The sequence below is a fragment of the Canis lupus genome, chromosome 29, assembly GCF_011100685.1.
Source record: "Canis lupus familiaris isolate Mischka breed German Shepherd chromosome 29, alternate assembly UU_Cfam_GSD_1.0, whole genome shotgun sequence".
NCBI lineage: Eukaryota > Metazoa > Chordata > Mammalia > Carnivora > Canidae > Canis > Canis lupus.
This window is the reverse complement of record NC_049250.1, coordinates 38,606,714-38,620,666: the sequence shown is the minus strand read 5'-3', so window position 1 is coordinate 38,620,666 and position 13,953 is coordinate 38,606,714. Positions and strand designations below refer to the sequence as shown.

Genomic DNA, 13,953 nt, shown 5'->3' with positions numbered 1-13,953 from the left:
TAGGCCTAAGTTGTTTTAGGAGCAGTCTCATTTTTTCTTGCCATAGAGTGGAGCACATGCCTGTAAGCCATAAAATAATGTGATTGGCATCTGTGGGGTATTTAAGATTTGATAACACTATTATCCTCAAGTTGGTCTACATTAGCACAGGTTAGTTACTTGTTAGATTTAGTTCAAATAAGCTCTTGCCCATTGTTTCTTAGGTGATCTACAAGTTAAAAAAATCTTTGATATTAACTTTTTATTACTGAATATTATACAAAAATTAAACATGACAAATTTCATTGATAATAATGTCGATAGGTTTGTCACTGTTAGAGAAGAAAGTTACAAATAGAAATGTGGAAAGCACAAAACTACTACAAATTGTGTGGCATTGGATTGGAAATTGGAAGCACTGACTTCATACCAGTACATATGTTCTCTAGCTCTGTGCACTGACAAGCTTGGAAACAGTGTCACTCATTAGCAGTGAACATAACCTGTCCCCAGATCTTGACGTATAAATGCTATTCCTCATTGAAAGGTAACTGGGCTCATGGGAGAAATGGCAGATTCCAGGGCAGGATCAAGGAAAGTGTAAGATGAACCTTGAATATTTTATTTTGCCAAAAAGAACAGGTGTTTAAAAAATGACAGCAGCCTATGTCAAAAGTTACAGATTACTTGAAGGACCTTCCATTGGCTAACTTCAGGACAATTTGAGCATCAAAATAAACAAATGATATAAGTGAATTTTAACCCATTGAATAAAACAGCAATTTATGAGTATATACTGATATAAACACAAAAATGAATAAATGGGGAGAAGAAAACACTTTTTCATACCATAGAATATGAGCTAATAAATGCAGAAGGAATGGTGAAATTAGAAAATCATCATTTGACAATTGTATGAGTATAATTAATTCATCACAAAACATCAATAAATACTAAACTAGTAGTTGCAAATTTGAGGAAGAATAGGATATTTATATAATTTCAAAGTACCCCCAACCAAATACTTAGTAATTACAAAGAGGAAAAGACTAAATTCTCAGTGGAGAAATCAGGCACATTATCACATTATCACTTTGATCAAGTGATCAAAGTTAGCACTACCAGTTAAGGAAAATATGCAATGAGAAGAAAACAGCATTGCTTCTTTGACATTCCTATGAGTTTAGTTAGAAAATAAATGAGATAGAATGTAGGAAAAACAAGTTGATCATTGGGAGAAATGGGAAATTCATGTTGTCATTCCTCAGAATGGTGCTGGATGTATGATCGAGAAGCCAGGGCTAGAGATATAGGCCCTTGATACATGTATTCCAGGGAATCAGGACCCAAGGAGAGCATATGTGAAATGAATGAACTATGGGGAGCACCAGTGTTTAACAGGTAGACTAAGGAAGAGTGAATATGAAGATGATCAAAAAGAAATCAAGCTGGAATAAGGGAGAATTGGGACAGTGCTAACTGGGAAACTCAACAGCTTAGTTTCAAGACCAAATACTCAGTAGTGTGATGCGTCACAGAGAAATTCATAAATGAGGACAGTTTGTGCCATAGTACAATCTGATACCATGGTCTTGTGTATGCAGCAAGTATTGTCTAAAATAATCACTTATTTCCTGAAATGGAAGTATTCCAGGAGATTTTCCATTCCTTCCTTCTATTGCAACACCTTATGAATGACAGAACTAGTTGAGGGACAGTGTGCTATTGTGAATTGTACTTGTATACTTTATAGTTAGGGCAAGAGTGCGCTAGGGCAGGAGTTGGCCCAGGGCAGTCCTGGTTTATACTTGCTGTCCTGGTGTCACAGAGTTCCCTTTCACTCTCAAAATGTTCTGGCTTGGGTGGTAAATTTTATGGTCACTCTATGCTAGATCTCTGTCGGCAGGATATTCCTATCCTCTGTGAACCTGGGGAGCTGATAAGCGTGTCTCTTAGCCAGTTCTGGACATCTTTTATTCATTAACCAGATGCTTATTCACTTCCCTTACAATCCATCTAAACCAGCTTTCCAATAATCCCTCTATTTCACCAAACTTTACATCAAACGGAGGCTTCATGAGATGATAATATGCAAAATTTGAAAAGTTGGTCAAGTCACATTGGAAACATGACCTATTCAAGTCTTCTTTAAGAGATCTACAAGGCATTTGAAGAGATTCAGAAAAACCGTTCAGTAGACTTCTCAAAGTTCTTTATATATTGTCTTAACGTGACCATATTTGGAGAATTTGGTTCATATTTGCTTCAATGTAAAATTTATGCAAACTAAGAAAAATGAAAACTTTAACTTTAAATAAGTCAAACTTGGTTATTGTGATTTTGTTAGATATAGAGTGTATCAAAAAATTAAAAAAAAAATTTAGAGTGTATTAGAACAGTTCATGTATACTGAACACAGATATATTATTTGGACATTCCCAGTGAAATGCGTTTAAACTTTTGGGCAAAAAAAAAAAAAAAAGTCCTTTTTGTCAGTAAACCTTTGTCTCTGATAATTTGCCAAAACCTCTGAATCATAAGAATTCACTAATGTTACTTGAGAATTAAGAAAAAGGAGTTCATATTAAGAGATTATGATAAAATAGGGCAGCCGGGGGCTCAGCGGTTCAGCGCCACCCTCGGTCCAGGGCCTGATCCTGGAGACCCGGGATCGAGTCCCACATCAGGCTCCCTGCATGGAGCCTGCTTCTCCCTCTGCCTGTGTCTCTGATCTGACTCTCTCTCTCTCTGTGTCTCTCATGAATAAATAAATAAAATCTTAAAAAAAAGGAAATTATGATAAAATAGATATACATCTGCTTATTTAGGAATTACAGAGATAAGAATAGATGCCATCTGAGATGTTCGCATCTAGAGCTTATTGTTTTCCTTCATCCTTTAGCTAACAGTTTTTGGTGCCATCTGGACAGAATCAAACTTTCTATTATCTGTATGATAATTGAAACAATCTTGGGTTTCATATAATTCTCTTAAAATATAAAAAATCCTCTCTCAATGTAATTCTCTTAAAATAACCAGTTTCAGGGATTATAAGTATTGAAATATCAAGGCTTGTGACCTTTAGATCTATAATCCTATTTTCAGTCATTCTTTGTCTCATCAAAAACAAAAACCAAAAAACAAACCAATCTAAAGGTATATTAATTAGTTAGTGGTCAAAGTAGACATGGAACTGCCTCTTCTCTGCCTCAGGATCTTCTCTGCCTTATGCCTTATGTCTCTTCATCAATCAGCACTTTGAAATAGTAAAAACAGGGTCTGCAGTTTTATTTATTTGGTGCCATATTCTTGTAACCTTAGAAATGTTTGAAAAAACATAAAAAAATGACAAAAAATCCTTTGTTTGAAAGACAATATAATTTAGGTCACTAATGACTTTATTGACAATAAGAAGTTATGTTGTAGGCCAATCCTAGTTTAACTAACCTATCCTATCTCCTTTTGCAAATGTAGTACAAGAGATTAACTGAAGTACATGTCCCATTTTGCTGAATTAAACCCTCTAAATAGGAAAGATTATTTTTCCACTTAAGAACGTGGCCACTTACTTGGTGGAAATTTTCTCCTCAGATTTGAAGTGTTTATTCCTTTGATATTTATGCAAAGTTCAGAATTAAAAAAATAATAATAATTCCATGGGACCCAGCTACTGCAGCACCCCCTTCCCCCAGTGATGAGCATTGTTGATGGTATATGCAAGGCAGCTTTTTGTCTATTCTGGGCAGTATAAATTTAATGTGTTGTTTTCGAGTATGTCATGTGTCCAGATGCCACAACAATCTGTGCATTAAAAAGGCATTAAAATAAAAGTAAGTAAAATATTTGTGGGGATTTTTTGATGGAGGCCAGGGAATTAGTGATACTATTATGTTTAGATAAACTAATTCTTCGAGGTTTTAGGAAAAACAAGAGCTTGTTTCCTTACAGCAATTACAAATATTTTATAATGTGTATTTTTAATACTCTCCTACCCTCACCACCTACCCTTTATCTTTTTTTCCCTATTACCTCCTTTTATTACCTATTTTTGTTAATGACATACTATCTCTCTAACCAGATATTTTGCCAAGTGTGGTCCATGTACCACCTGGGATTGAAAACCTTGGCAGGGAGTTGGTGCTTGTTAAAAATTCAGCTTCCTTGGTCTCTCCCCAACCTTCCTGACTGGGTATCTCTGAACAATGAAGCCTGGGACTTTGTATCTTAATCATCACTCAAATGTGAAAGCATAGTTATCTTTAGCTCTTCTTCTGCCCTGTGCCTCCTTCCTGCTATTCCCAAATTCTGAAAAGTCAAACACTAAATGTCTCTTCCTTTTTACTTACTATGTTGCTCTCTTAGTAGATTGCCTTTGGAAAGTACCTAGATTTGTTTTAAGCTTGTTAATTATCTTCAACCTTCTAGCCTTTCTAATCACATTAAAAAGTAACCGCTTTGATTACCTCATTGCACAATACCCTCTTAATGTTCCCTGTTGAATTTAGAAAAAGTCTGAAGATTCAGCCAATTTTTAAAAGCTTCTAAAGTTTTGTCAGACTGCCTCATTCAACCTCCACCAGAGAGGTTGAAGGATCTTCTGGTCCCTGCTGAGTCCTTCCATCTACTTCCAGCAGCGTTTCTCAAATGCTAGTGCACAGAATTACCTATAAGCTGGTTAAAAAGAAAAGTAGTGATTCTTAAACATTAGTGGTCAAAAAACAAGAACAAAACACACAAGCAAAAAACCCCCCTCCCAAAACTCTGGAGACTCATGGACCTGGGCCCTTGAGATTTTGATTCAGTAGGACCATGATGGGGGAGTCTGCATTTTAATGAACATCCCACACAACTCTTGACATTGGTGATGGATGGACAGCATTTTTGACAAATGCTGACCTAGAGCCTCTAGTTGTTCTGTTGAGTTCATATGCCTAACTAGACTCTAGAGACTGGAGTCTTTCTTCTGAGGTGTTCAGTTCCAGCCAGCTGACCCTTCCCAAAGGGACTGGGATTCCTCATTTTACCTAGGCCACAGCTGACTCAGGAGAGGCCTGAGTACTCGATGCAGTTTGGAGATGACCTAATAACACATTCCTGTTATCTTTCTTTGCTGTCCAAGATGACACATTTGACCATTTGTCCTCCCCTGAACACTTATGCCCCTGTTATTCTGTGGCTCATTTTCATTGTTTTACTGAACCAATCTCTTGCTATTTTCTTCCTTCTAGTTCTCTTTATATCCCTCTTGAACCCTATCCACCCTCAAGCACTCCATTGATTATCACTTTACCCTCTTGACATTAATTGAAACCTGATTTTTCTCATAGACACCATTTCCCTAAAGCCTTCTTAAGTGGAGACTCTTCTTTCTTTAACTCTCCCCATACCTGTGGACCATAAGTCTGGTTGTTATCTTTTTATTTTCTTATTGCCACTTCTAGTTCATTTACTTTTCCATGCAAATAAAAACAAACAAGACAAATGAAGGAAGAAACCCATCTCCTTTGTAGCTGATTCCTTCTGACTGTAGTACCCTCGACCTCTCTTTATTGCTGTTAACTGTGGCTATGCAGGTCACTCCTCTGTCTTCCTAACTTAGAGTCTTTCTACCTTAGCCCAAATCCTTCAACCATTATGGGTGCCTTCGCTAACCACATGTGTGAGGTTTGTATTGTTCTGGCTTCTCATTTCCTTAACTTGTCTTCCCTGCTGGATCATAACCTGCTCTGTCACAGCAATAACATCGGTCACTCCATAACTCTCTGTTAATAGCCTTTGTTCTTTAGTCAAAGAAACTCTAGTTCTTTTCTTCCCAAAACTTTGGTTATTTGATCTCATCCAAATCTTTAGGTCCAAAAATTAGTCTACTTTCTGCCTAACTCTACACCCTTTGCGGTTTTCACTTCCTTTTCTGTCTTTAGACACCACGGCATATCACTTTATCCACTTTATATAGTATCCTAAGCTTTATGGCCCTATTGCCCTGCTGTCATGCGTCTCTGGGAAAAACCTAAATTTTGCTTAATCCAGCTGTCTGTCCCTTCCCAAAGCCAGCAGTGAGCAGCTGAGCATGCAGAAAAAAATAAATGCTATTTTCAATCATGTAGTTTAATGCTACCATGGATTCTTGGTTACCAAATTAATTCAGTCTCATAGTGTTTCTCATTAATCCTGTTTTCCCCGGACAGCCCTCTCTATTTGTCCCCAGCATAATTTTTCCCCAGCATAAATTCCAGCCTCTGCACTCTCAAATTTGCAGTTTCTACCTTCCGTTTCACTCTTAGAAGATAATCATGCCTCTTACTTCAGATGAATGTGGAGCTGCCAGGTTGGAACTCCTACTTTGGGCTACCAGAACTCAAAACTTAACACGTATTCTTACTATCTTTCTTTTTTTCCTCTTTCCTGTTAAAGTGAAAGAGGTAGCTTGCTATGATTATTATGTCAAGTGTGCGCTGAATTCTGTCCCTTTCTACATACTTGAAAAGCCCAGTAATTTTTAATTTTTTTCCTGTCTTTTTACCCTCTCACTTTCTGCTACTGGCTCCTTGTACTTATTATTTATACGGACTCCAGTTTTCATCTGCATTCAAAAACAAGCCCTCAAGAGTAAAACAAAACAAAGTATAACCAAAAAAGCTTCCTTAACCTCTCCCTTCCTCTCTGCATAATATCCTCTCTCTCCCCTTCCCTTTACTTACTTTGTAATAGATTTGTCTATGCCTTCCATCTCTGTTTTCTCAACTCTCATATATTCCTTCACCCATGGGAAGTAAGTGTTTTAATGAGTGTTTCAGGAAAGAAGCAGGGACCACCATTGTTAAATGATGTCACAAGGGCATAAAACTGATGAATACTCATTTGGTTTAGGTCTAAAGGAGCCATTGCTTCTTTCACTCAGCATACTATTTTTGAGATTTATCTTCATTGTATATTATCAGTATATATATATTTTTTTGCTGAGTAATATTACACTGTATGAATATATGAATAAACCGCAGTTCATCCGTTCTTCCATTGATCAACATGGGGGCTATTTCCAAATTTTAGCTATTGTGAATAGAGATACTGTGAACATCCTTATACAAAGCTTTTTTTGTGGGTGTATGTATTTATCTCTCTTAGATAAATACCTAAGAATGGAATTGCTGGCAGTTAACATTGTAAGAAATTGCCAGTTTTCCAAAGTGATTGTGATTTTATACTCTCATCGGCAATGTATCAGGATTTCAGTTGTTTCACATCCAATATTTTGTATAGTAAAGCTTTATTTGAACCATTCTAGTGGGTATAGTGAAATTTTAATTCTTATTTTAATTTGCATTTTGCTGACTACTAGTGGTGTTGAGATTCTTCATGTACTTGTCATCTGTTTATCTTCTTTGATGAAGTTTCTGTTCAAGGCTTTCGCCTGTTTTTTTGTTAGTTTGTTTGTTTTTATTGAGTTGTATGTTATATATTACCTGAGTAGTTCTTTATATATACTGAGTGTGAGTTCTTTTTTCAGATACAGATATTACGAGTATTTACAAACTGTTTATAAATTACACATTTATTTTCTTTTTTCTTCCCAGTATCTTTTGCTGAGCAAAAACTAATTTTGATGAAGTTCAATACATTTTTATTTTTTGCCTTTATGGTCTATCCTGTTTGTGTTCTGAGAAATATTTGCTTACTCCAAGGTCATAAAGATAATCTCTTTTTTTCCTAGTAGCTTTATTGTTTTAGCTCTTTTGTTTAGGTCTATGACCTATCCTCAATTGACTTTTACATGTGGTGAGAGATAGGGGTCCAATTTTGGTTTGTTTTCCCATAATGATATACATTCATTATAGTATTCATTTTAGTTCCATCATATGGCTGAAGGATGAGTCCCAACAGCTAAGATTCCTTTCCTAGAATATGACTTTTTGGGGTCACACAGACAATTATCTTGCAGTTACTTTTCTTAGGAATTTTTATGTCAATGTGGTCAAATGATCAGGATTTTAGAAATCACTTTTCCACGTATTCAAGCCTTTTTTTTTTTTTTAAGATTTATTTATTTGAGAGAGAGAGTACGAGCAGGGGTGAGAAGCAGAGGGAGAAGGAGAAGCAGACTCCCCACTGAGCAGGGAGCCAGACGTGGGGCTCAGTCCCAGGACCCTGAGGTCATGACCTGAGCTGAAGGCAGATGCTTAACTGACTGAGCTACCCAGGTACCTGCCCCACCTAGGTGACCCTCAAGTGTTGACATATTCTTTCTGTGGCTCTAAAAGAAATTAATTTGACAAAGTGAAGATGAGGTGGACACTTTGATCCCTGAAAACACTTAGAAGACCATTGTTTAACTCTCCAGTTTTACATAATAGGACTTTGTCCTACTTGTAATAATTTATCTCAATATATATATTTATGTCAAAGTATTCATTGTCTACTGTGTCACACTTTGACAGTGTCCCAAATGACTTCTTTTTTTCATTTCCTTAAGTGTGGAGGATTATCTTTGGAAATCTGAATCATGTGCCCTTGCTTGAAATATTAAAATATAGATTTCACAAATGGGAGAATATGAAAATGACATTTAAAGTACATTGCAGAGCATGAGTAAATTCATAAAAATGTGAACGAGCTTGTCAAAATCATGGAACTAAAAGCTGAATTTGATAGTACACCAGAACATGAGTAAGGAGAACAGACACTTGTGTTATTAATGGTTCTGTATATTAAGAGTTTTTGCTTTATCTAGGAAATGGGCCATTATTTGGATGACTTAAATATGCTGCTTACACAATCAGCTTTGAATTTTTAAAACATCAGTCTGGAATAATGAATGCATCAGATCAGGGACAAGTGCCTTCTTTATTTACCCACTACTCTGTTCATCCCAACATCTGGCATAAGATTTTATTTTCATGATTGGTTCTCAATTCTGATCCAGCCATAACCAAACATCTTTTCTGCCTATTTATAACTTCATACTAAAGTAAGAATTTTTTGAAGGAAGGGTCTTTTAGCCTTAAAAACTGAGATCATTATTTTTTCTGTGGTCATGGGTTGAATTTTTTAATAACCTGTGTTTTGATCTGTATTTAAATGTCACAGTCTGGATTGAATGCTTTTTCTGGAAGCAGAGACATATGTGAAGGCTTCAGGTTTCTTATTTCTTTACTTGTTCTTTCTGGATTTCATAAAAAAGGTATAAATGAGCAATAAAATACCTTGGTCAGAATGTGATAGGATATTGTACTACCTTTGTTTGTTTTTAAAGGTCACATATTATATTTAAAAATACATGTGGCAAATTGCTGTGTAAAATTAGGTTAAGAAAGGATATTAAAAACAAAAACATTCTCTTTAATCTGAAAAGTCCTGGAGAGTGTTAAGTTTTAATTAAATAAAAATTAATTATGAAGTATTTTAATATGCAATTTAGGCATTAAATAAAATTAGCATTTTTTTCTTCCTTAAGTATGTGTTATCAAGTTTCAAGAATGTTAAAAACTTCTCTGATGATTTAATCTGAAATCATTCCTACAGCGAAATTCATAAATAATAAATATTATCTTATTAATCCATATTTTAGTTTAGCTGGGTCTCAGAGCAAGTTAGTTCCTCAGGGAATGCGGTGTTCTTTATAAAAGAAGGTGATGAGATGTAATCTCCAAGGAATTAAATTGTGAAAACAATCTTGGTATTGTACATGCTAATATAAATCTGTTATTCCCTTTCCGCATCTATCACAACACATTTTAAATTGTGGCTGATCTTGTATGCAAATAGCTGTCTTATTAGAAATTGCGGCTCTATGTGCTAATGTCTCCCTGGATTTCTTGGGAGTTTGCTATCTTACCATCAAAGCAATAGAAATGAATGATGATTACTGCAAGGCTTTGAAGAACAAAGAAAAGTCAGAACATTTTAGAGGTTCTAGATGTCCGAGGCACTGACAGTTTGTACCATACACATGAATGGGAATCTCTTTCGATCATTTAAAATAGCCTCAATGTGTTTATTAGAAAAGTAAGATATTTTCTGCCTTCTTGTGTTTGTTACAGGTAATAAAATGTAAGTCATTTTTGCATGGGTGTGTTCTCTAGGCGTGTTCTGGTTTCAACATTTGGTAAAATTTTATTTTGCTTAAAGAATAGAATAGGGTAAATAAAGAATAGAACAGAATAATTTCAGGGAATAAAGTTTTAAAATTTGAAATTTTGGTTAAGGATTATCAGTCACTAAAATCATTAGGAACAAAAATTTAAAGCTAGTTCTTCTTTAATGCATCTCTTAGGTTGATATTCTTTTAAAGATTTTATATTCACAGGTTATATGCATATAAAATGTATCCATAGAATACCGGCCTTTATAAAAATCCAGGTTTTTTTTTTTTTTTTAGCTTTTTTTGGTATCACTTTATTTAAAGTACATTTTAAAGTAAGTAAAATCTAATTCACTTTGTTGAAAAGATACTCTCTATGAATCTCTTCCTTTTTTATTTACTATCGGTAAGGAATGAATAAAATACTGACCTCTAAAATGTTATCTCTGTTAGGATGTTGATTCAAATGACCAAGAAGGAATTGAGGGACGCAGTGAGTGACCATTTTGGTAGTTAGCCTTAGTAATTTGCTTTTTAAAAATTTAAGCTATTCCATAAAGGCAGCACACAAAACTAAGTTGAAAAGGAAATAATGTCTGTGTATTTATTTATTTAAGCCAACTTCTCTCCTAAAATGGAGTAATATTTTTTTAGCTCCTTAATAATCAAGATTAAAATAACTTGCCTTGACTCCTCTTTACAATTAGTAAATGCAAAACGCTATGCAAATGGTTGCTATATGAATAAATTATAACATATCTTGATATTTTTTATGATGCTTGTATTAATGTTCTGAATAATAACAAGTGAGAACATAGGATTAGGTGATGACTTAGTTTCATTTTTGAAATTTTAAGGTTGTATTATCTTAGATATGATAACTACATGTTTTATGAGAGGTGAAGATTTAATTTATTTGACTTTTTGTCTTACTTTGCACATTCTTCAATATTACCATAATGTTAAATATGAAGATTATTACAAAGAGAGACATAGATTTCTTTTTAGCAGAATTTATAGTTTCTTACACATAAGTAGTAATTTTTAATTTGGGGGTGCCATTTACTGTATTAGGTGGTATCATTGTTGGGATTGCCCTGTATGACCATATGTGTAAATAAACAATACAGTTTGATCTAAACCAATTTCAAAGACATCTGGCATTTGAGAACCTTAATAGTGTTCTTTAGGATAATTATAGTCCAGTAGCTTATACAGGACATCTATATATACTTGTTTTCCTTAGGGTGATTCTGTTAGCTGTAACAAATAAATCTAAAATGTATAGAGGCTCAAATGCTACAAGTTACTTCTTGTCCTCACAGCAGCCTGAAAGAGAAAAAACAAGTAGGTTGAGTAGCTTTCCTTTGTGTAGTCATTCAGGGCCCAGGATGTCATAGGCTCTTGCCATCTTCATTAGATTATTTTCAGCACCACTCTGGGGGCGTCTCATTTTAGCCAGATGAATGAGCACATATGGAAAGTCTTTATAGGTTGGTTCTAGAAGTAGCAAACACTAATTTTTCATATTCTGTTGGCTGAAACTTAACCACATGCCCATAGCTAGCCTTAGAAGAAGTTGGAAACTCTGTCAAGGGAGCTCAAGAAAAAAGAAAAAGCAAAAACAAAGGAGAACATGTATTTTAGTAAGCAGCTAGCAATTTTTCCCATAGTTCACCTTTCTGGTCATGAGACAGCCATGCACAACATTTTTCTTATCTCTTTTGTAGGAAGATCTTAAAGTTCCCTACTTACTGCATCCAGAACAAAGTCAAGGATCTCAAGCCAGTGCACAGTGCTCCTTCTCAGGTTTGAATGTGGTTCCTTGAAGTTTACAGACAAACTTTCCTAATGGTGAAGCAGAGAATGATAACTGCTTCATATCCCCTATAATCATTCCCATTTAGAAAGGGAAGAATGGGAAAAATGGGAACCACACAGGAAGCACTGATCCAGCATGAGGACACTGAGAAGGCCCATTCATTGAACTGACAGAAGTTTCTTCCTTGGACCATAATTATGATTTTTTTAGAAGTGAAATTCCCTTGTCCGTTGTTCTTTATGGCTCTGCCTTCTGGAGGGTTCTGCGTCCTAGTCACCTGTGAAGTGGCTGTTACAGATCTATAGCGTTTGCCTTCCTTGGGAGCTGCAATGGGCTAATTTAAGTTTAGAGGTCCAAGGATTTATTTTCATTCTCATACTTTTTTTAGACAAATTTGGTTTCCTTGTAAATATAATTCCCTCAGATTTTAGTAGCCGTCTTAATATTTCTGGCTAGTTTCATATGACCATGCAGTTTCTTTCTATAGTTCTCACACCTATTTATTTTCTATTCCTCAGAACTCCTCTACTTGTCTCTTTCTACCTGAGTGGCTGCTTCCAGGTGATCTGAAACAATAGGTCCAGGTGAGAGAAGAGGATCCCAATCTACTTTTTATCTCTCTTTCTGTCTCTTTGAGAAGTCTTAATGGACCTTTGTTCTTCAAAGCCTTTTTCTCTTCTATTTCTTGCTATTTGGCTTTTAGAAGAAGCTGGCTTTTCCAACCTTGTTAGTCCCCAAATTACGTAGCTCTCTATCACTTTGTATTTTTGATTATGAATTGGCCAGTTCTTGCCTCACCGCATCTTTATTCCGAGTTCCTTACTAGAAGCAGTGAGGTGCAATTTCTAGGCGCCACTCTGGGAACAATTAAGTCTGTAATAAATAGACCTCACCACCCAACATATATAAGTACTCTAGAATTTCATTCCTTTTTCAGTCATTCTACTTTTTGGTAAAGTACTAAGATGATAAACAAACTAGAGTTTATCCTCTTCCACCCCAGGCTGACCAAAGGTACTGCATTCATACAGGTACCCTTAAGGTTTGTCAGGGGATAATTTCCGTTCTAGCCAATTGGAAGGTGAAAGAGAACACAGCCTTCAACAAAGATTTTAATGTTCAGGTCTAGAAGTGACATACATGACTTCCATTCATATTCTTTTGACAAGCACTAACTTACATGTTTGAAATGAGGCTAGGAAACATAGTCTACCTCCATGCCAGGAAGAAAAGGAGAATTTGAATTTTAGTGAGTAGGTTATAATCTCTGCCATATATTTTTTCAAGTTTCTTTTTTTTTTAAGTTTCTTTTTTAAATTCAATTTGCCAAGCATATAGCATAACATCCAGTGCTCATCTCGTCAGTTTTTTTAGTTTTTATTTAAATTCCAGCTAGTTAGCAGTGTAATGTTAGTTTCAGTTGCACAGTATAGTGATTGAGCACTTCCGTACATCACCCAGTGCTCCTTGCAAGTGCCCTCCATAATACCCATCGCCTATTTCACTGTGGCCCAACCCCTCTTCCCTCTGGTAACCATCAGTTTGTTTTCTGTAGTTAGGAATCTGTTTCTTGATTTCCCTCTCTCTCTCCTATCCTTTTTTTTTTCTCCTTTGCTTGTTTGTTTCTTAAATTCCACATGTCTGCCACATATTTAATTTCAATAAAAATAATAAGATTTGAAAGATGTGTTGTGGACTAAATCAAACAGTGCATATAATGTAGTAAGCATGAGAATATTAGGAAATGGTAGCAATTTATACTATTTATAGGAGAGACAGACTAGAACTCAAATTTATGCACTTTGTTACCTATGTCATGCCTTTTTTAAAATGTCATGTCTTTTAAAACAAGATTCAAAGTAACTGAGATTCAAACTTTAGCCTTTTTGTGTAACAATAGCATACTGCCAAGAGCATGCCTATAACCCCAACCCGTCTGAATAAATAGTACATGATTTTCACATTTACAGATAATACTCTCTAACACTTTGGTTTAATTGGGTATTGATAATACTTGATAAAATGAATGTTACCAAGAACAAATAATTGGGAAATTTAATTACCAGCAATTGTA

The 13,953-nt window shown here is 35.3% G+C and overlaps 1 protein-coding gene across 19 annotated transcripts in view; it reads left to right on the top strand.

Moving 5' to 3' along the window:
* The window catches only part of TRIQK (triple QxxK/R motif containing), an 84,882-nt gene that overhangs the window by 30,433 nt on the left and 40,496 nt on the right, over window positions 1-13,953 (top strand). For 6 of the 19 annotated variants that reach the window (XM_038579745.1, XM_038579741.1, XM_038579742.1 and 3 more), the window contains one exon: window positions 12,398-12,463. The exons of 8 other annotated variants lie outside the window; for them this stretch is intronic. The gene's annotated coding sequence lies outside the window, so the exon portion shown is untranslated. Of the gene's footprint in view, window positions 1-11,787; window positions 11,867-12,397; window positions 12,464-13,953 lie in introns of all 19 variants that reach the window. 5 more of the 19 variants (XR_005381229.1, XM_038579738.1, XM_038579740.1 and 2 more) reach the window with 1 other exon arrangement.